The 23927-nt window shown below is 40.4% G+C and overlaps 1 long non-coding RNA gene across 1 annotated transcript; it reads right to left on the bottom strand.

Moving 5' to 3' along the window:
- Window positions 1-307: 307 nt before the first annotated feature.
- Window positions 308-4356, bottom strand: LOC109501549. The gene is made up of 2 exons (XR_002159677.3): window positions 1337-4356; window positions 308-499 (listed from the first exon to the last, which is right to left on the bottom strand). It is a non-coding gene; the product is annotated as an uncharacterized LOC109501549 (long non-coding RNA).
- Window positions 4357-23927: the final 19571 nt, after the last annotated feature.

The raw sequence follows: 23927 nt of genomic DNA, 5'->3' as shown, positions 1-23927 counted from the left end.
GATGGCAAAAGCATCTTTCTTCCTCACGTCTCGAGGCAGATCAGGAAGGAAGTGACACGGTTTTCAAATGCTCACCCCGAATCTACCTTTGTGATTCAGGTTAGAGAAAAAGAAGAATAAGTGGTAGAAGGGGTTAAAATGAAAGGATGAAGAGAGAGAGAAAAGAGCATTAATTAAAAGTATTAAGTGATAAAAAAAAAGTATTAAGTGATTTTGTCATAGATATCTGAGACCAAATCCAGTATTTGCAAATAATAACTGCAGAAATTTTCTAAACCTGGGAACACACACACACGCACACACCCAATGAAATGAATAAATATTAATTTATTTTATTGTGAGTGAGTGGATCCTGAGAAGACATATGGAAGGATGGTCAATTATAAGTTTCTGTTTTGCAAGTCAGCCAGTAGTTCAGGGATACCATAGAGGAAGCATTTCTGAATCTAAACAGAGAACATCTGGAATTTTTTCATTCCTTGGAATTTGTCATCTTCATCTGCTTTTTTTTTTTTTGAGAGAGAGAGAGAGAGAGAGAGAGAGAGAGAGAATCTTAAGCAGGCTCCATACTCAGCTCAGAGCTCGATGTAGGGCTCGAACCCACAAACCATGAGATCATGACCTAAGCCGAAATCAAGAGTCTGATGCTTACCTGACTGAACCACCCAGGCACCCCTCCCTTGCTTTTTTTAATACACCAATATCTCGCCAAAGCATCCAACTAAAACCTAGTCAGCCAATATCCTTCTTATCAGATAGTTGCCAAAAACAATATGCCTCTAATTCATAATTCATAACGATCATCAACTGACCCCTCTGCACAGGGGACCTAGTTCTGCTTCCCTCTTGCTGAAGAGCAATGACTTATCTTGTTGAGGATCAGGGACTCTTGTACGCTGCTATAATAGTGATAATGAAACTGTGAAAGGCACTGCAAACCAGCTAGAGTTAGAACATGTTAGCCCTGTGGGTGGCTTCTCTCTTCCTCTCCTCTCTAGTGTAAAATACACCCAGGGCTGAAGGTCGAACATCTGTTAATCTGGCCATTTAACAAGGAGTCTTTAAAGAAATTTATTTAAACTTTTTCCTCCCATAGGGATCCAAAAGTTCTAGCTATGCCATAGATTGGTAGAATAAAATGAGAAGGGTGCTTTAGCTCAGTTTCTCCCCTCTAAGAAACAAGGAGAGGGGAGAATTACCACAGCTGCAGGGTTGTGCAGTACTAGCCAAATTTTAAAACATAAAAACATCTCCTCTGACCGTCCTCCACCCACCCCCCCGGCCCCTGTTTCCTTCAGATTGTTTTTCTCCATCCATTGGTGCACAAATATCTTACTTGTCTCCAAGTCTGCCCTCAAGAAAGAGTACTTATCCAGGTTCAGGGTGAAAAGACCTCAAAATGTGGATCCAGTGAGGCCTGGATTTGGTTCGAATCTTGAGTCGGCTACTTACAAACCGGGCCAGTGCAGGCAAGTTACTTCACTCTGTATGTGAGCTTCCTCCTTCCGTGGGTGGGGTCACGGGGAGGGAAGGAAGTGATGGAGATAAAAATAGCTAACTCACATTTTATATCAATGTTCTCCTTACTCAACAAATATTGAGTCTAAATATGTGTGTGCACTTGGGATACAATGGTAAACGAGACTCAGAACTGGCACTCAAGGAGTTTATAATCTGATGGAAACTCGTGAGTGCCTACTATATACAGACAGTCCCTAACTTATGATGGCTTGACTTGATTTTTTTGACTTTGTGATGCTGCAAAAGGGATACATATTCAGCAGAAGCTGTACTTCAGATTTTGAATTTTGCTCTTTTCCCAGGCTAGCGATATGGGGTATGATACTCTCTCATGACGCTGGGCAGTGGCAGTGAGCTGCAGCCACGGGTTCGGGAGAGTAAACAGCTCATACGCTTACAACCTCTCTGTGCCCGTACAACCGTTCTGGCTTTCACTTTCAGTACAGTATTCAATAAGTTGCATGAGCTATGCAACACTGAAGTATAAAATAGGCTTTGTGTTAGATGATCTTGCACAACTATAGGCTAGTGTAAATGTTCTGAGCACGTTTAAAGTGGGCTAGGCTAAGCTAGGGTGTTTGGTTGGTGGGATGTATTAAATGCATTTCTGACTTATGACATTTTCAACTTATGATGGATTTCTTGGCATCTCCTATACAGTACAAATCATATTCAGCTACTTGACATTCATTCTCTTATTTTCTATATTCACTGAAAAGGTATATGAAACATATGTTCCTAAATGATTTAAGGGAATAGTACAAACATTTATCATACACCATTCATCTGCTAGGCTGTGGTCCCTCTTCCTCTGCCCCCCATGCATTTTCTCATGTAATCTTCACAACAGATGCGAGGTAAGCATTATCCCCAATTTACAGAAGAAGAAACTGAGATCCAGAGGGGTTAAACACCAAGGACTCTTGACAGATGAGTTTTTGAGGTTATAGTCTGAGCTGCTGTAATGAGGACACCAGAAAGTATAGTGGCTTAATTAATTAAGTTGATGCTTTCTTAACAGCCCCAGTGTGAGCATTCAAGATTGTCAGAGCAACAATACTCCATGAGGTCATTTTGAGACCCAGGTTCCCTTTCTAATATTACTGCCATGGCAAAAGCTCAGTCACCACCATGTATATGTTCCAGCATATGGGAAGGAAAAACAATAGTTAGGGCAACTAGCTTTATCCTGAAGGAGATGACCCAGAATTTGTGAAAACCCTGCTTGCTCACACTCCACTGACCTGAACTTAGACTCATGGCCATACTTCACCGCCCAGGAGGCTAGAAATGTAGTCTGTGACTGGACAGCCGTGTGCCCTGCGAAAACTTAGGATATTCTCTCACTGAACATAAATTGACGATGAGCACTTAGAGCAGTTAGTAGCCCCTGGCCCAGTAAGTAAGTGATGAAGCAGAAATTCAACCTTAGATTTGCTTGAATCCAATTACCACCTCTTAGATACAGGAGCTAGAGAATTCTGGCTCTTCTTTAATTTGTCTTCAGTGCCTAATAATAATAATAATAATAATGGCATTTTATTATTATAGTTTAGGATCAAGCAATTGAAATCGTGTGTCAACTTCTCAGAAACATAGGGGTATTATTTTTTTTTAAGTTTTCTTCCTATAGATGCTAATATTTTTTCCCTCAGTTTTCTTGGAAATATCTCGAACTTTTAGCAGTCTGGCCTTGTGATTCATGTGAACCAGTTGCTAAATGGGTTACAGAAGAAAGAGAGAAAAATATAGCTACTTAAAAAAAAAAAACCAAAAAACCTGTCATTTCCTTGCCAAATCTGTAAGAGGTGATATTTTAAAGGTAGTAAAGTGCAGCCGGTTATAGGTTTCGTTAAAGTTGGCTAATGTAGGAGAATGAGTGAAATGTCATTCCCCCCCTCTCTCTAAGGTTTCTTTTCCCCCATCACCCTAAAAACAAAGAACTTTAAAACTATATTTTAGGATGCAAAAGGAATAGACCAAGTTTTCATATTCTTGCTAAAGAAAGAAATCGTGATTAATTTCTTTTTCTTCTTAAATTTATTTTTAAAAAGGGAGAAAAACTGTCTTTTTAGTTTAGAGCAGAACAAATGTCGTGTGCATGTTTCTCTAATGTGGTAAGCTTTGTATATTCTTATTTTTTGTCACTTTTATAAGTAAATGTCACTCTTCCATGTCGTGATATAAAGGGCTAGTGGGTAACTCAACATTCTAGGTTCCTTTAAAGCTTTTCATTGTAAAACGCACACTTTTTCTTTCCCCCCTCTGCACCCACTGCATAATCACTAACTATAAGGTAGTTGTCTGAACCGGTTGCCACAAACCTTTTCCCCTTCTTTCACTTTATCTTAGTCCCTGAAATCTTGTCTCCATGATCTTTGATCCAATCACTCCAAAATGCTTTTTGAAAACTTGCTAATGATCTCCTAACTGCCAAACTCAATGTTTATATCATCCTTGTACTCTTTGCAGCCTCTCATACTACAGACCACTCGCTTTCTGTTTGGAACTCTCATTTTTTCAGATCTGAATTTTAAAACATTTTGCCCTTGAGCCCTCTGTTTTCTCGCTCCAGCAGCCCAGACCCATTAGGGCTTTTCTCTCCCACTGCTTCAGCTAGAACCTCTACATTCAGGTGGATCTACCTCTCTAGCTCCATTCTTCATGAGATCCAACCTTGTATTTCCCAAGCATTTCCACCTGAGCACTTCTCTGTGGCTGGCCCTACTGAAAGCAACAGGTGTGACAGTGCACGCATGTTCTTTCTCCCCAAAGCCAGCACCTTCTCTGAATTCCTAGTTCGATCAGTGGTACCAGCCAACTCTATGTCCTGGCTAGAGAATTTGATAAACTTTTTTTTTTTAATGTTTATTTTTGAGAGAGAGAGAGAGAGACAGAGTGTGAGTGGGGGAGGGACAGAGAGAGAGAGGGAGACACGGAATCCGAAGCAGGCTCCAGGCTCTGAGCTGTCTGCACAGAGCCCAATGTGGGGCTTCCTGAGCTGGAGTCAGACACTTAACCGAGTGATCCATCCAGACACCCTGATAAATTAATCTTTTTAAAAAAATTTTTTTTTTAACATTTATTTATTTTTGAGACAGAGAGAGACAGAGCATGAATGGGGGAGGGGCAGAGAGAGAAGGAGACACAGAATCGGAAGCAGGCTCCAGGCTCTGAGCCATCAGCCCAGAGCCCGACGTGGGGCTCGAACTCACAGACCGCGAGATCGTGACCTGGCTGAAGTCGGACGCTTAACCGACTGCGCCACCCAGGCGCCCCCTGATAAATTAATCTTGATTAATGCACCCATCATTGATTCCTTCCTTTTCTTGTTTTCAAATGTTTATTTATTTATTTTTGAGAAAGGGAGAGAGAGAGAGAGAGAGAGAGAGAGAGAGAGAGAGAGAGAAGGAAGGGCAGAGAGAGAGAGGGAGACAGAATCCCAAGCAGGTTCCACACTGTCAGTGCAGAGCCCGATGCAGGGCTTGAACTCAGGGACCGTGAGATTATGACCTGAGCCAAAACCAAGAGTCTACGCTTAACCGACTGAGCCACCCAGACGCCCCTCTTTCTTTTTCTAGTACCCACATCAAAGCAGTCACTGAGGACTGTTGGCTCTGCCTTCACACTGTGTCTCTCATCTGTCACTTCTCATCCTTTCCACTTTATCTGCTATCACTATGGTTTAGGATTTACCATCTCATCCTTGGAGGATGGGAAGAATGAACTTGCTAACTTGTCTCCTGTCTCAGGTTTCTTTTCCTCTCTTGCACTCTGCTTCTACCCAAATCCATTTTGCATTCTGCTTTCCCATGAATTTTCTGTAAACACTGCTTTCATTCAACCAACTCCTCACTCAGGAAAACCTCCCTAGCTCCCTGATGACATCCCAATACCTTCCTCTTCTTTTTATTTCAACATACGCCAGACAGACATGTTTCTAACTACTGGGCAAACATGCCTATTTCATCCCAGCCCCAGATCCATCTACTTCTCTCCACACCCACAGCTACACCACCTTTTCCTGGGATGTTACCTCCTAACTGGCCTCTCTGCTCCCATTTTTGTCTTGCTACAACACCCTCCTCACAGCCAGAGTCATCTTTTAAAAGGTAAATGGCTTCCATGATAGCTGATCTCCAATGAACCATGTCTCCCAGTTTTCACACCCTCATGGAATCTGAGTGCCCTGTCAATCATTTCAACCAACAGAAGGCAGCACAAGTGACAATGTGCCAACTCTGGGCTGAAGCTTTAAGGAGTCATGATAACTTCTGTTTTTGTACTTTTAGAAGACCTGAGCTGCCATATAAATTGTCTACTTATCCTGGTGGTCAGATCTCATGGGAGACTCTGAAACTACACGGAGAGAGAGGGAGAGGGAGCAGAGGGTGAGGGGGAGAGAGAGAGAGGCTTAGCCGTGCCGGTGTCCAGCTTAGTCCAGCAGTATAGTTATTTCTGCGAAGGCACTGGACAAATGAGTGAGTCACCTTGGCTGCTCCAGCCTAGTCTAGCTCTCAGATAAATACAGCCCCAGCTGACATCATGTGAAATATAAGAACTGCCCAGCTGAGCCCAGTCAACTCACAGAATTGTGAGATAATCAAATGGATTTAAAACACTAAGGTTTGAAGTGTTTGGTGCAGAGTAATAGGTAAAGAAACACAATTAAATACAGCTCCTCCTTAGAGGAGCCTACAAGGTTCTACATGACCAGTCTCCTGCCTACGTCTCAGACTTCATATTCTATTCCAGTCACTAGGTTCTGCCATCCTGCCTTGTGTCTGTTCCTCAGACACATTACCTTAGCATGGCCTTTAGCCAGACCCTCTGCCTGGTAATGCTGTCCACCTTCCCAGACAGCCTTCCAGGACAGCCCATCAGAAGCTGCTCTCTTTTCATTCTCCCTTCTCCACCCCCTACTCTTTATCAAGGCATGTTATTTGCTTCAAAGTATGACTCTCTGAAAAAAATCTCATTTGTTTACGTGCTTATTGCCCAGGTTTCCTCCCTGCTTTCTCTAGAACATAAGCATCAAGAGAGCAGACACCTTGTCTATCTCATTAGCTACAAGGACATTTACCACGAAGCTTATGAGTCTTATGCTCAGGGACCCCCACTTGTACGTACCTCTTCAAAAGTCCTATATTTAATTTTGTATTTGTAATTTGGTATTCTTTTTCTCAAAGAAGGCTTCTCAAATTGTTTGAACTTCAGATCCCGTGAAACTCAGACCCACCTTTGTTAATTACTGTATTCCTGGGTCCTGGAATGGTACCTGCACATAGTAAACAATAAATGTGTGCTAACGAATGAATGATGCCTGGCATTTTATAGGAATTCCTAATAATGTGATTACCCATTCCAGGGAGGGAATTTCCATTCTTCTCACATCTGCTCTGCACTTTGCTCCCATGTTCATCTTCTTAAAATACCACCTTCCTCCTGTCACTTCCCTATTCCAGAAATCTTCAACTCCAACATGAATGGAGAATAAAGTTCCAACTTCTGAGCCCGCCAATCACTCAAGGCCTTCTTCTATCTCCTACTTGTTGCCTTCCTAAACACCTCCATCAGAGGTAACAGATGTTTTTACTGCTCCATGAGCATTCACATCCCTTCCATCCTCCTAGCCTTCACATTAGATATTCACATTGTTTGGAGATCAACTTGCCTTCAGTCTTGGCCACATGGAAACTTTCTCCATGAAGCCTTCCCTGACTCCACCAGACCTGGTGGTCTCTCCTTCTTCTGAACTCTTCAGTCATGTCATCCGTTCACTTAGAACTGCCTTCGATTGATAGTTACCTTCTCTTGTCTCTGGTCTTATCTGCGTATCTAGGCTGTACAAGCACTCTGCCCAGGGACCATATCCTCATTGGAACCATTCCCAGTTTAGAAGCCCCAGTGGAAATTGAAGAGGTCCTTGGGAGGCCCGGGGATTGTATATTTGGAGCCAAATGGGAAGAAATAACAGAATTTCACAGCTTCCCTGGAAGCAAATAAAATCACCAGAAATGTGAAAAGAAAAGAAATAAAGTCATGAAAAAATGGCAATATAATACTTTAATGTAAGTCCTTAAATCATAAATTCTTCAGGGGCAGTTCTGTAATAGTACCTGAGAAGTGCCTTGTTTGGGGGAATTTACAGCAATATTGCACTCCCGAAGAGATGGCAATACAGCAGTTGGTAATGTGGTGATCATGGGGGTGGTGATAACGATGGCAATGTAAAGGCAGCTCTAGTTTGTTAAGGTGAATGAGACATTGGTATTGCTTGATGGGGTCCTGCATGAGCCGAATTTACTCCCGTACTGCTGTCTATGTTAGTAATGCCAAAGGAAACAAAGTTTTTCCAAAGGAAAGTAGAATTTGTGTTTCATTTTTCAAAATGGCTACATTTTCCCCAAGGCATAATGGAAGAGTCTTCTTCAAACAATACACTTCTAGAAAAGAAAGTACTTTTAGGAAATGGGGAAGAGCTTTTGTTTCCTGCTAGCATCAGGCTTCTTTGTCTTCTTTTGTGTGTGTTTCAGTGATAGGCGAAACGACAGTCCTTTAGTAGAAGTTAAAATTATAGCCCTAAAAAAATCTACTCAAATACAGTATTTTATTTCAGTTTAGACTCATTTCCAATTGTGCTTAATCTTTTCCAGGCTTGTTATTGCTTTTTCTTACAGTTTCCACTGTGAAATGACATCTTTAGTCTCTTTTGCCCTCTATTGAATTGCCCTGGTAATAACAGTAACTAGCAAAATGTTAGTTCTCTAGCATGTAGGGGAAGACATAAATATTTGATCTCAGATCAGTGGTGTGTGTAATTGTTGCTATAGAGAAAATCTTTGCTGCCCAAATCTGGAGGCCTATTAAAATTTAATTTCTGGGTCTTCTCCATATATATAAAACTCAGAACATTTCATAGCATGTAAGTTAACCCTTCCCTGTTCCTGTGACAAACTATTCTCCATCTTCATGGGGACGGAGCAGGAGGAAATGAAACTCACTCACAGGAATAGGATTTAGATGTTATAGAGTAATTTCTTCAATGAACACTGAAAAATTCTGGAAACAAATATCAAGGGGAATTATGGGTTGTCTTCTCTAGATGCCATAAAACATAGGGTAGACTCTCATTTGTCTGCATTTCCTGTTATGATTTTTCAGAAATTAGGAATATTCATAGGAAAGCAAAATAATAGGAAAAGATGCAATTGATGCATTAGCTTGCCTTTATAAACAGTTTAAAAGCTGGGTCAATACTAAGAAATTGAAAAACTATGGCTTCACAGTATGTAAATGCTATTCATAAGTTATATTTACAGAATTCCAACTATAAAAAGAGCACATAAAGCAAATGTTCTTAGGGCAACAGTGGCAGAAGTATAATATATGAAGCTTTTCCTCCTAATACTTACATCACAATTCTAAGTGGGATTTAGCTACTGGCTGACTCATCTCATTATATCCAGATGAATGAAGTACTAAAGAAGTAGATAATCCCGAAGCTTAATTTTATACATTAGTTTCAAAGTCTCTCAACTGTACCCAAAGCTGTTATGGTAACACAATTAACTGTTCTGTCTTCTATCTCTTAGTTTCCCTCCTTCCCTTCTGAGGGAGTGGGACATAAACCTAAAGTGATAAATAGTTTAGCGGAGCAGAAAGATAGGTGAGCCTAGAGGGCTAGGTAGACAATCTGAAATAAGTCAAGATTGACCAAAGGGTAAATATAAAAAGCAGTCTAATGAGATTTTTAGATATCAGATTTTTTCTTGTTGGCTTGTGCCATGCAACTAATTTACCTATCAGGACTTACGATAGGTGAGGCCAACATTGTTCAATCCAGGACTCCAATCACCTAATTGCTGTGTGATTGCTTAATCTTAAGCAAGTTTTTTTTTTTTTTTTTAATCTTCTAGGCCTCAATTTCCTCATTTGTATAATGAAAAAGATAAAACTTCATAGAGTTGTTCTGAGGATGAAATGAGACAATATCTATGAAATACTAGGGAGAGATTTGGCCAGAAGAGACTTTTGATTAATATTAGTCATTAGCATCATCATAATGACTGTAATTCTCAACATTATCTTTATTATTTTTAGCGTAAATAATGAAGATAATAGTAACAGCCTTAACAGGGAAAGTTTCCCTAGACATTTGCTGGGAAATAAAGTGGAGATAGGAAGTCTGAATTCTGTGCATGATCCTTCCCAACTCAGTGTTGTGTTTGAGGCTGTGCCCCAGGACCAGACAGGCTCATAGGATTCCCTGACATCACCCACAGGACACTATCTGGTCCTATGTTTCCTGTGTACTTTCTGAGCAGGATTCAGAGCTTCCCAGGCAAATGATCAGCCATGGGTGCCTTGAGGTGTCAGTTCAGTAGTTCTTTGTTTGACGCATGACTTGTCTTGATTTGGGCCAAGATTTAGAATGAGGGAACTATTATTTGACTTTTTAACGTAGAAAACTGTGGCACAGCCCTGGGCCCAAAAATGTCAGACAGGATGAAATTTGTATTGTCAACAGTGATGCATAATTGTGTTTTCTATTATTTAAAATTTTTTTTAATGTTTACTTATTTTTGATATTTTTGAGAGACAGAGAGAGACAGCATGAGCAGGGGAGGGACAGAGAAAGAGGGAGACACAGAATCTGAAGCAGGCTCCAGGTTCAGAGGTGTCGAAGTCAGACTCTCAGCTGACTGAGCCACCCAGGCACCCCAACAGTTATGCATATTCTGAAGTAATAAATAGCAATAGGTTTTGAATACAGGAATTTACAAATTGGATATAAGGTTCTTTTTTCTTTTTTTGCTTGGGGGGCGTGGGTCCTGACATGGAATTGCCTTATCTTTTGGGGGTAGGGTGGGAAGATGTGTTGAAATATATCTTCTACTCAAAGAAGCATTCGCTCCTCTTTCAGATATTCTTTGTAGATGGTACATGCAGGTAAAGAAGGGGATCCTGAGTTTGGAGGAGACTATGTCAAAGAACAAAGAGATGGTCTGTGAATATGTGTCCATGGAGATTTGGGAAGTTTGAGTAAGCTGGCCATTGTGGAGTCCCTGAGAGGTAGGGTTGGAAAAGTTTCCTTGGAAAAATCGCCATTTTACCAGTTATATTGTAATCTCTCTGCAGAAAGCCTGAATTATAAAGAGAAGAAGAAGACTGAAAATAAAGAAAGCTGAAAGAATTCAATTATTTTTCTTTTTCTCAGGAGAAAAAAAAAGGAATCTAAAGTACTAGTATGAATTAGTATTAACTAGTATATCACAACTAAGTGGAGTTGGATGGAATAGTAAGCTTTTAAGATTTGGATGACATTTCACTTGGAACTATATCCTTTCCTCAGTCTTATTCCCTTTGTCTGTCTGTCTGTCTGTCTCTCTGCCCCCACTTTCCCTCACTCTCTCTCCTTTAAATTTAATTCATACCTACTGAATGGCTGCTATGCGCAAAATACTATGTTAGGCACCTCGGTCACCTAGGTAAAGCTAGAAAATGAGACACCCTCCCTGGCCAGCTCAGATATTACGTAACAGGAAAGAGTATGTATTTTTCACTGCAACCTAATTAATTGGGATTCTAATATATGCATCAATCTGAGATGATTCGGTTAATGTGAGTCTCCAAGAGGCTGATTATCTAGACACACGGGCCAAATTAAGTTTCTGAACTTACTGAGAGCCAAATCATGGTCCCTGGAGACCCACTGAAGACACTGTCACCCTGGGCATTGCCTCTGGGTGCTCAACAGGCATCTGTCTCTGAGAACTCCAGCCCATTCTTATTACTTTCAGCAGGAGGGTGCAGTTCTTATACCAAGTCATAAATACCACCATAGACACCCTTGTTGAAAAATATGAAAAATAAATGTCGAATTTGGGCTTCATTTTTAGTGGCAGTGTCTGTTGACCAGCCCCTGATATTCCTCATGGTATGCATGTGTAAGTGTGCGAAGGTAAAACAGCAGGGAAAGGGTGCTAGCAACAGAGATGAATGTGAAGGGGATTTTTTAAATCATAAAAACCGGCATTAAAAGGCAGGGGATAGAATCCAACAGCCAAAGAAAGTATAATTAAAACAATGATTTCATAACATCAATCAAGCTCTTTTTATCCCAAATTTCAAGAATTCATCCTATAATATTTTTATTATTTTATATTCTGAAATTACCCAAAGCACTGATCTAAATCTAACCATGTGATTATAAATTTCCTGAAAAGTCATGAAATACTTCACAAATTATTCATTTACTCAAGATTAAGTGTTACACTGGCTATTATATTCTCTAATAAATCCTATTATCGATTATTTGTACAAATGATTTACACATTTAACTACATTTTTAGCTTGCCGCTTATTAAGTCTTAAACCCTCAAAAGATGAGATTAAAAATTGCCTGGGATAATATATTTTACATGAATTAAATGATTCAAAACCAACTGCAAAAGAAGCAAATCCAATTGCATCTGTTCAGAATTGCTAAATAAGGTTCATTTATGTGGTTTAAAGTTGTCCTCTATTTTTATTTTGCAAGTTTTGCCCAATACTTTGGAACTACTTGTTTTCTTTAATTACTCTGACCCTACAGAGGGAATGGGAATAAGATAGCGCAAACATATCCTGACACACTAGTGTAGAAAGCTCACACTGGACTTTGCTAATGCATGCAAAACCTGTCCCTAAGGCTTCCTTTTTCTGCTCCTTTCTTTTTCCTGCAGTACAACTCTGGAAGGGATCAATAGATTGTCTCCTTTTGAAGGCCATGACTCCAGTTGAAAAAGACTTCAACCACGAATAGATATTTTTTTTCTTTGTGCCTAAGGAATACATGCTCATTAATAGAAAAAACAAGTTTCATTTTAGCACTGTGATCCATTATGGTGATAACAGTCATAACACTACTGCTAAAAAGTTAGCTATGTCACTTAACTAATCAGCATGTATATATAATAAAATAGTTCTGTTGAAAAATTGGCTATGTGAACTGACAAATCAGTATGAGTATAGGCTTATATTAAATACTTAACCATGTTATAACACCACCCTGGTATGGAACACAATAAGTCATTACTTATATTAGATGCATTAAGGCCACAAAAAAAAATATTTGCAAAGGACACAGGCAAGTGCATTTTCAAAACAGCTAACACCCAAGTGCTCACTATGTGTCTGGCACTCTGTCAATGCTTTATGTGTTAACTTGTTTAATCTTCACGACAATTTTGGAAAATAGATACTATTATTTCCCCCATTTTAGACATGAAGAAGGTGGAGTCACAGAGAGATTCAGTGCTTTGCCCCGCTTGTGCAGAGATAGGAGTATTCTGATCCCTGAGGCGATCATGTCTTCTTACAAATTAACGGGATGATATTTACCTGCATATACCCTGCCCTAAGAACTGACCATGTCACATCCCACTTTAGGTGTAGGAAGAAGCTGGAGGGCTGAGGGAGCAACACACTCCTGGCTGTACTCAAAGGCCCTTCCTTATCCTGACACTTGCTGTGCTTGGACCAAACCATTGTGCCCAAGAATGGAGAGCCCCCAGGAAGCTCCAGCTTCTTTCACACAAATAGACCCTTGGTGGCCTACCCTTCTACTCCCAACCAGTGTCTCCGTACAGTATGCCTTCCAAGTGGGTCACAGTCTTAACCAAATTCTAAAAACAATAGCTATTGCAAAATTGTGGCGTGTTTATGATTTGGAAAGTGAAGCTCAAAGAGTTTACCTGACAATCACGGGACGGCCAGTGCAGAGCAGTACCAGAGCCCAGGCTCCTGATTCCCAGTTCCATGCTGCCTCCTAGTGGTCTACTGTTAATAGCCCTGCTTCCAAAGGCACCACCAGGTTGAAATGCTCTTTCCTTCTCTCAGAAGAGGAAACAGAAGAACAGATCAACTAACTGATTCCCAGAAAAGCTCAGGAGTTAAATCAGAAAGAAATCTTTTTAGACCAGGTTTCAAACTAGTTCTTCCAAATATTTTGAGACAGGATGATCTTATCAAAAATTCTTCTAATTTAACTAAAATATCATGATTGCAATACAAATAAATCTTAAAGGCACATTTGGGGATCATTCGGTACTTCAAAAAGTGACAAAAATAAATACAGAGATTTTTAAAACACACTGAAACATGGTAATACATGCCACCAGCAAATTGCTTTCAAGAGTCACCTTAGAATCTTAGAATGCTGCCTTTCTGGACTACATTGTAAATTTTATTGACCTTCAAGTATGAAAGAAGGACTCAAATATTAGCAGTATAACACTGCCATATAAAATACTGTTTCTCTTTAAACTGTTTCAAAAGAATGGACAGTGCTTGGTGGATGTTCTTTTCATTCTCTCCTGACATGTTCCTAATAATTTATGTGCATGCAAATATCATGTGACAACATGGCAAGTACAATTGCCACTTTCAATCTGAAGCTTCAGAAATGTCCAAATTTTCATATGTAATGTGTTCTTATATATGTATATAAACACACTCAAACATATATACACATGCATGTATATATGCTTATAAATCACTGTATTCTACATGCATTATACATGCTTTATACATGCATTATACATTCTACATGCTTATACATGCATGTGTATATATGCTTATAAATCACTGTATTCTACAAAATATTACAAAGATACGTGAAGACAAAGACATTCTGTTCAAAAGCATACCCACATATTGTGACTCAAGTGAAAAACTTAAGTGTAACTTTAGAAACCATCTTTCCAAATTCACAAGCCATGAATTAAGGGTCAATGCTCTAGTTCTCCAGTTTACTCTAAGAGATGGAACGTTCTGGTCACTTTGCAAAATGTAAGTTTAAATCAAGTTTCACAAAGCACTTGCTGCTGCAGTGAATTTGAACTCAAGAGGAAACAGCAATTCTGTAAAATGCCAACCCTTGACTGCAATCCACAATATGGTCGTTGGGCCAACTGTTCTGCACAACAGGTGCAACAGATGGCGTTGCTCTCCAGTGCTCCCCCCATCGCTTTTGTTCTGCCCTTTTACCAGTGGGCAAAAAAGCCACCACTTACTCTGGTGAGTTGTGTTCATTTTCTTGGAAGGCAGAGGGCTTTCATTTGGGCTTCCTTTCCAATGGCCTGGGCGTCCATAGTGGAGAGACCAGGAAGTTTTCATGTTATGCCAAGGTCTTTAGGCTAGGAGGAAAAAAAAAAAAAAAAAAACACAAAAAAAACAGATCAAACCTCTGCAGGGCCAATTTGGGATCTGTTGAGATGCGCTGGCTTTTGTGATTTTCTTTTCATAAATTCATTGAACTCTTCTTTTCTCTCTTTGGAAATAATGGCATCTTATGAGAGAAGGGACATTCTATCTATTAAATCATGGTGATGTCTGCAGAATGCTCTGAACAAAATCTGCTAAAGCACTCCAATTCAGCATGATAAGAAAATCCAGTCACTTGTTTATGTAGTCAAAATACTCTAGGAAAAGAAAAACGTGGAAGCTTAGAAACAGGATTTATTTTAAAAAGTGAGACTTTAGAATCACTGATTTAAAAATTTTTTTATTAATGTTTTTATTTATTTTTGAAGGAGAGAGAGAGACAGGGCATGAGTGGGGGAGGAACAGAGAGAGAGGGAGACACAGAATTCGAAGCAGGCTCCAGGCTCTAAGCTGTCAGCACAGAGCTCGACGCAGGGCTCAAACCCACGAACTGTGAGATCATGACCTGAGCCGAAGTCAGACACTCAAATGACTGAGCCACCCAGGCGCCCCTAGAATCACTGATTTTAAATGGGATTTAAATTATTTCAAACATATGAATTGTTTTGATAATGGCAGCGATGTAGGTAATCTCCATTACTTCTAAATTAGAGCAAAGTTTCAAGATGTAAACCACACAAAGAAGATCTTTCTTGCCATAGGCAGTACTACACCTGAGCGGCTTACTAAAGGAACGGGCAGTGCAGGGACAAAGCATAAAATTTTAGCATAGTTAAAACCCCCAGTGAACTCACAGGGATAATCCTCTATGCACCTTGTCTCATGGATGTCAAATAGCTTTTCCCTAAGTGCTTTCTGCTACAAGAAAATCACCATCTCAAAGGGCAAGTCATTCCATTTCTAAATAACTTAAATCATTAGACAGTTCTTTCTCATTTTAAGGTGAAATCTATTCCCTCTAACTTCCATCCCTTGGTCCACTCTCTAGAGCTATAAAAATAAGATTTGTTCCCCTTCCATATAATAGCCCACTAGATATTCAAAGTTCATGATTATATTCTGCCTAAGTCTCTCCCCTTTCCTGGATACATATCCCATTTCCTTAAAGCACTCAAACATAATCAATAATCTTTCCTTCCTCATTCATCCTCCCCTGATTGTGCTCAAGTTTGATCTTTTGAAATCTCCAGCATATCACTATGTCTTGAGGTTCTCTCTTCCTCTTTTAGTTCTGAGCGTTTACCATCTTAAAAACAGGCAGTCAAGCAAGAAGCACACACACACACACACACACACACACACACACACACTCCATTACCTTCCAGGTTTCACTTTCTCTCCTCTCCTTCAAACTCTAAGTTTTTGAAAAAAGTATTCTGCACCCACTTCTCCACTCCCTCCCTTCCAAAGCTTCCGCAATCTGCTTCTGACTTCATACTTGCTGAAATTGTTTATAGTGATATCACTGTTGACCCTTGAGGGTGAGTTGGCAAAGCAGCCTGAGAACAGAACTGGGTGCCAGACAGACGTGGTTTCTTGGATCTACAACTTGGTAGTTGTATGACCTTGGCAAAGTACTTAACCTCTCTCAGTCTTATTTTCCTCATCGATGAAAGAAATTGTTGTGAGGACCTAATAAGATGATGTAAGAAATGTGTTAACAGGCCTGGCCCAGAGCTGGTGATCAATGTCTGTGGTGGTCATTATTATTATTGTTATCATTGCTCTCACCAGTGGCTGTCAGTCTTCAGCGTGCATCAGAATCACCTGGTGAGCTTGTTGAACCAGATTGCCGCCCCACCTCTGCCTTACGCCCCACCCCATCTCCCCTCTCTCTGATTCTGTGGGTCTAGATGCAGCCATGAATGTGCGTGTCTAACAGGTTCCTGGGGATGCTGATGTTGCTGGCTCAGGAACAGTACTTTGAGAACCACTCTGGCCTCAACTTTTGCCACTCCAAGTGGACCGGTAGCATTGACATGGACATCACCTGGGACCTTTTTAGAACTTCCACATCCAGACCTCCTGAATCATAGTGTGCATGTTAATGAGACACCAAATGATTCCTATGCGCATTCAAGTTTGAGAAGCATGAGATATCTCTTGGTCCTCGTATCAGTTCAGTAATATCTAATGCTTTATTTCCCCCTTCTTTTAGATAGGTTTTAAACTTTCCAGGTACAATTTCCTCCAGGTTTTCCTCATATCACTGATTATTCCTTCTCAATCTGATTTCCCTTCCTCCGGGGCTATAATCCTCCTTTGGGTTCTGTTTTACTCCTGTTTTTATTCTACATGCTTGAATTAGTTAAGATTAGATTCCAGGGCACCTGGGTGGCTCAGTCAGTTGAGCATCCAACTCTTGATTTCGGCTCAGGTCACGATCTCATGGTTCGTGGGATTAGCCCCGCATCGGCCTCCGCACTGACAGCACAGAGTCCCTCTTGGGATTCTCTCTCTCTCCCTCCCCCACTCTCTCTCTCTCAAAATAAACAAATAAACGTTAAAAAAAAGATTACAGGGGCGTCTGGGTAGTTCAGTTGGTTAAGCATCTGACTTTAGTTCAGGTCATGATGATGCTATTAATGGGTTTGAGCCCCGCACAGGGCTCTGTGCTAACAGTTCAGAGCCTGGAGCCTGCTTCAGATTCTCTCTCTCTCTCTCTCTCTCTCTCTCTCTCTCTCTCTGTCCCTCCCCTGCTTGCACTCTGCCTCTCTATCAAAAATAAACATTAAAAAATTTTTAAAAAAGATTAGAATCCACAGCAAGTAATAGTTAACCTCCCTTGCAAAACAACTGTTTAGAACAGATAAGAGGCCATTTCTTTGTCAAAGTCCAGATGTGGGTAGTTCAGTGTTGCTTGTGATGACTCTGTCCCACAAAGCTTTTAATGATCCATGTTCCTTTCACTCTGGTTCTTCATCCTTCATGGCTTTCACTCCCAATGTCACTCATGGATTAAATACCACCATCACATCTGCATTCCAGCCACCAGGAAAGAAGAAGGGATACAGAAAAAGAAAAAAAAAAAAAAAGACAGCTGTCAGCTATTTTTAAGGAAGGCTGCTGGAAGCTGCCACCAGATACATCTGATTACAGCTCACTGGCTAGAGCTTAGAGACCTGGCCACGCTTAACTGCACGTGAGGGTGGGAAATGTGGTCGGCTCAGATAAAAAGTGGTGCTATTCTTACCATGGAAGCAGACAACTGCCAGTCTGCCACGTGTGCCACAATTCACCCACCTATTACCCATCTTACTACACGGAATACACTCAACTCCCCCCCCCCCCAAGGGAGACGTGTCCGTTTGCTAGAGCTGCTGTCACAAAGCACCACAAGCCGGGAGGTTTAAACAACAGACACTATTGTCTTCCAGTTCTGGAAGCTGGAAGGCTAATATCAAGGTATTGGTAGTTAGGTAAGGGAAGAAGCTACTCCAAGTCTCTCTCCTTGGTTTGTAGATGATCATCTTCATATTCACATGGTACCCTCCTTGTGTGCCTATCTATGTCCAAATTCCCCCTTCCTGTGAAGACACACCAATCATATTGGATCAGGGGCCCAGTCTACTCCGGTAGGACCTCGTCTTCATAAATTAAAACGTCAGTGGCCCCATTTCCAAATAAGGTCACATTCTGAGGTATGAGGGGTGAGGACTTCAACATATGAAATGTGGAAGGGGATACAATTCAACCCATAACAGAATAGAAACCCCATTTTCTATCAAGTTATTGAAGTTCCCATCAATTCCAAGTCTAGGAACCTTGGGTCAAGTGCCCATACCTGGGGGCTGACAGGCTGGAAGAGAAGGGAGGGCATGTTACTGTCATGACTGCCTGTATCTGCCAGAGGGCCAGTGATTATATTTAAGATGGTTTCCCTTGGAAGGAGCTGTGGTTAGGTTCATCTATACCATGGATGTGATTGCTAACTCTACTGACCATACCACCAGCCTAGCAGTCCCTTACTTTAGCACAGATTTACGACATGCTGCTCTTCTTGATACATCTCTTCAGACGTTCAATTGGCTCAATCAGATGCTGTTCAAATAGCACCTCTACAGAGAAGCCTTTCCAGACCACCTTGTCTAAAATAGCCCTTTCCCTCCGCTCCATCACTTTCCAGCTCCTTACCACAAGTCATTTTTCTTTCATAACACTTATCACTACCTGAAATTGTATTAACTATGTCTGTGTTTATTCTCTGTATTCCTCACTAGAATGTAAACTCCATGAGGACAGGGACTTTGTATATTTTATTCACCTCCACAGTTCCAATACCTAAAATACAGTGCCAAATAAATTATCGAAAGAATGAATAAATCCTTCAAGATTTTGTTTACCTTGCCCAGATCTTGTACTATATAGATGAAAAATATTTTGAAAGCGGGAGAATGAGTCCTCTAAATTTTGCTTCTGGGCTAATATTTCTAAGAATTCATAATTCTGTGTCCTATAAGCTATGCAGGTTATAGAAGTCCTAGCTATTTTTGAGACTTCACCTGGTTTGAGGATTTCACTCAACTTTCTCACTTGCTCCGGTAAGTATGCACTAAGCCATAGGTTCTCAATAGAGCAATATTTTCAAATTATGGGTTAGGACTCATTAGGAGTCATGAAATTGCTGTAATGAGTCACAACCATTATTATCTAAAAGAAAAAAAAATGGACTAGAATAGACATCAGAACTTGTGCCATGTTTTAAAAATAAATGTTGTTTTGTGAAATCTCTGTTTTGGTTTTATTTATCTATGCACATGTACACTGTACTACAAGGTAAAATGTGCTTGTTACTTTGGGTCATGGTCAAAAACAGTCATTGCTTTTGTCCTCAGGGAACAGAAACACAAGGAGCTTATCTCAATGCAATTTTTTAGCTATTGAATTTTAGTCATTTATTCAATTCACTTCTTTTGAGGAGAGAACAATCAATTTGGTTAACACATTGTTTTTCAAAACAATCTTTGCCCTTGAAAAGCTCATAATGTAGCAGAAAAAGTGGAAATACCATATAGGATGGGAGATTCAACAGAAAGCACAGGAGTTCAGGGCAGGGAGCAATTAATTTTGCCAGTTTCCTAAGAAATGTGTTCACAGATTTGAGACATGCACATATGTAGTGTTTGTGAGAAAAACTGAAGGTAAGTTTTGCCTCTTTCACATATTAAAAAAATTATTTATTTATTAATTTATTTATTTATAAAATTTACATCCAAGTTAGTTAGCATATAGTGCAATAATGACTTCAGGAGTAGAATCATTGGTGGTTCTACTCCCTACATATGACACTCAATGTTCATCCATCCCAATAAGTGTCCTCCTTCCTGTCCCTTGCCCATTTAGCCCATCCCCCCACCCAAAAACCCTCCAGCAACCCTCAGTTTGTTCTCTATATTTAAGAGTCTCTTATGTTTTGTCCTCCTCTGTTTTTATATTATTTTTGCTTCTCTTCCCTTATGTTCATCTGTTTTGAATCTTAAATTTCACATATGAGTGAAGTCATATGATATTTGTCTTTCTCTGACTGACTAATTTCACTTAGCATAACACCCTCTAGTTCCATCCACATAGTTGCAAATGGCAAGATTTCATTCTTTTTGATTGCCGAGCTATACTCCATTGTGTGTGTGTGTGTGTGTGTGTGTGTGTGTGTGTGTGTACCACATCTTCTTTATCCATTCATCTGCTGATGGACATTTGGGCTCTTTCCATACTTTGACTATTCACACCTTTTTTTTTAAATGTTTATTTTTGAGAGAAAGAGAGAGAGACAGAGTGCAAGCAGGGAAGGGGCAGAGAGAGAGGGAGACAGAGGATCTGAAACAGGCTCCATACTGTCAGTTCACAACCCTGAAGTGGGGCTCGATCTGAGCTGAAATCAAGAGTTGAATGCCTAATGACTCAGCCACCCAGCACCCTACCTCTTTCACACTTTTTAAAAAATATTTATTTTTGAGAGAGACAGAGACAGAGACAGAGACAGAGACAGAGTGGGAGCAGGAGAGGATTGGAGAGAGAGGGAGACACAGAATCTGAAGCAGGTTCCAGGCTCCATGCTGTTAGCACAGAGCCCGATGCAGGGCTCGAACCCATGAACTGTGGGATCATGACCTGAGCCAAAGTTGGCTCAGTACTATTCATCACTTACTGAATTGTTACTAGATGTCCGTGTATATTAGTCAGGACTTTGGGTTGCAAGTGAAATAAAGCAGGACCGCAGCTGGCTTTAGAGGTAACTGGAAGGAACATGGCTTGACAGACACGAGGTTGGTCTATCTTCTCTGTTTTTCTCTGCATATTGCTTTTATTCTCTCACACTGACTTTCGCTACCCAGCAGGAAACAGATGCCAGCCGCTTTTCCCCTCATTCCTCCCCAACTGTACCACTGAGGAGGGACCCAAACTCTCTCTCTAGTCCCAAGTTAATAAACAAACAAACAAAACTGTAGCCTAAGGAAAAGTTTAAATTACCTCAACAGAAGTTAGGTACAGGTGTCCCCCACTATCCGAAAGTAGAGCGTACCTATGAAACCTAAAATGGTATAAAGTGAAGAAGCAATTAACATCGATGTATGTGGAAAGAACTTTTGGGTGTTCCAAGGCTCAAAAAAATGATCTCTTGTAGGCTTTTCTGATACCTTAGCGCATGTCTTGCTAACAGATGAAGAAAATAAATCGAGATAGAGCACAGATGCTCACGGACAGTTTAAAGCTATGGTGGCTTGGGCACCTGGGTGGCTCAGTCTGTTGAGCATCCAACTCTTGATCCCAGTGTCATGGGACTGAGCCCCGTGTCAGGCTCAGTGTGAGGCCTGCCTAAGATACTCTCTCTCCCTTTGCCCCTCCTCCTGCTAATGTGCCCTCTCTCTCTCTCTCAAAAAAAAAAAAAAAAAAAAAAAAAAAGCAAGCTATGGTGGCTTGATGTGGAGATGCTGAGTGTAGTTCCCAGGGAAGGAGTTTGGGGATGCCACTCATTGCTCAGGGTCTGCACTGCCTCTAGGACAGCGCGCTGCAAAATAAAGGTTGAATGCTATTTTCACTCTTCTTTTTTCTTAACAGCAAAAATCTTCGGCAATAAGGAGGACACTTGTTCGGATGAGCACTGGGTGTTATATGTAGGGGATGGGTCACTGATTCTACTCCTGAAATCATTATTGTACTATGTGGTAACTAACTTGGATGAAAATTAAAAAAATAAATAAAAGGATAAAAATAAAATGCTCAAAAAAAAAGCATGAAAATCTTCAGAGTTCTTTTGGTTGGTGAAATCAAGTACTAATGTAGGTCTTTCCTAAAAGCGAAGTGGCATAAGGTGAACTTTTGAAAAACAAAGGATATCTGTACCCTATCCCAGGCCAATAAACCGTCTGGAATGTGGGATATTCCAATTAATCTAGTTTCTGTTGAGTAAGTATCTCTGGGCGAATCAGTGGTGGTGACTAGGTGGGATCTATAAGAAAATGGCAATTTTCCTTTTAATCATACAGCTAAGTTGAGGCAATAACACATCACAAGCACAGGTGTTATTTGGGGGCATATCAGATCATAAACGTTCACTACATGGGTGTAATGTTAAGTACCTTACACATGTTACTTAAGAGAATCTAGCCATAACATGCAAATAACCTGTAAGGTTCAGCTCAGTTTATCATCAAATTGCTTTGTCCCCAGGTATAGAAAACCAGGAGCTTTGGGACCTATCTATGTGGGTTGTTCTTGAAGAGAAGCCTGATAAAATCTGGCCTTCCTAGTCTTGCTTGCTAATGGTTCATAGTGATGGAAGGACAGATTTCAGATACTATAGAAGGCCCTATCAAAAAACTCGGTAAGAAGGTTTACCTTGAGTTATTCCTGTGTAAAAATGCTGATTTGACCTATTCTTCCCATATGGGCTGACCCTCATTCTCTGCTGCTCCTAACAGCTGCTCTGAAGGTTACAGAGTCTGTTGCTTACACAGCTGCTTTAGCAGAGAGTGGACCAGGCTGACTTCCAGCCTTTGGACTGTTAACCCCTTCACAGCTATTTTTGAAGTCTGATGAAAGATACTATTTTATAGACAGGAGCTTATGTTCCAATTCAGCTGAAAGCACTGGGGCTGCTGATACAGAAAATCTTTTTTTCTTCCTTCTCTTCTCTTCTCTTCCTCCCTCCCTCCTTCCTTCTGTTTTCCTTTGCCATCCTTCTTCTGTCTCTTTTTCTTTTCTTGCCAATTACAATTTCTTGCACATATGGGATAGCAGGTTTTTTGTTTGTTTGTTTGTTTGTTTGTTTTCCCCATGGTTACCTGGTATGTCCCTTCCTCTTTTATCACGATTCTGGACTCAAGATATTTTCGTTTCACCCTTCTCCCTTGGCAAGATTTTGATTTAAAATTTTTTTCTTTCAATGTTTATTTATTTTTGAGACAGAGTGGGGGCAGCAGAGAGGGAGACACAGAATCCAAAGCAGGCTCTAGGCCCTGAGCTGTCAGCACAGAGCCTGACTCGGGGCTCTAAAGCAGGAACCATGAGATCATGACTTGAGCGGAAGTCAGATGCTTAACCGACTGAACCACCCAGGTGCCCCTGATTTAAAAATTTTCTTAACAATCTGTATGCTGAAAACTATATAAAACCTATGAAGGAAATTGAAGAAGATATAAAGAAATGGAAAAACATTCTGTGCTCATGGATTGGAAGAATAAATATTGTTAAAATGTCAATACTACCCAAAGCTATCTACACATTCAATGCAATCCCAATCAAAATTGCACCAGCATTCTTCTCAAAACTAGAACAAGCAATCCTAAAATTCATATGGAACCACAAAAGGCCCCAAATAGCCAAAGTAATTTTGAAGAAGAAGACCAAAGCAGGAGGCATCACAATCCCAGACTTTAGCCTTGACTACAAAGCTGTAATCATCAAGACAGCATGGTATTGGCACAAAAACAGACACATAGACCAATGGAATAGAATAGAAACCCCAGAACTAGACCCACAAACGTATGACCAACTAATCTTTGACAAAGCAGGAAAGAATATCCAATGGAAAAAAGACAGTCTCTTTAACAAATGGTGCTGGGAGAACAGGACAGCAACATGCAAAAGATTGAAACTAGACCACTTTCTCACACCATTCACAAAAATAAACTCAAAATGGATAAAGGACCTGAATGTGAGACAGGAAACCATCAAAACCCTAAAGGAGAAAGCAG

Source organism: Felis catus, chromosome B4 (assembly GCF_018350175.1).
Source record: "Felis catus isolate Fca126 chromosome B4, F.catus_Fca126_mat1.0, whole genome shotgun sequence".
NCBI classification, from domain to species: domain Eukaryota; kingdom Metazoa; phylum Chordata; class Mammalia; order Carnivora; family Felidae; genus Felis; species Felis catus.
This window is presented reverse-complemented; position numbering and strand designations above follow the sequence as displayed.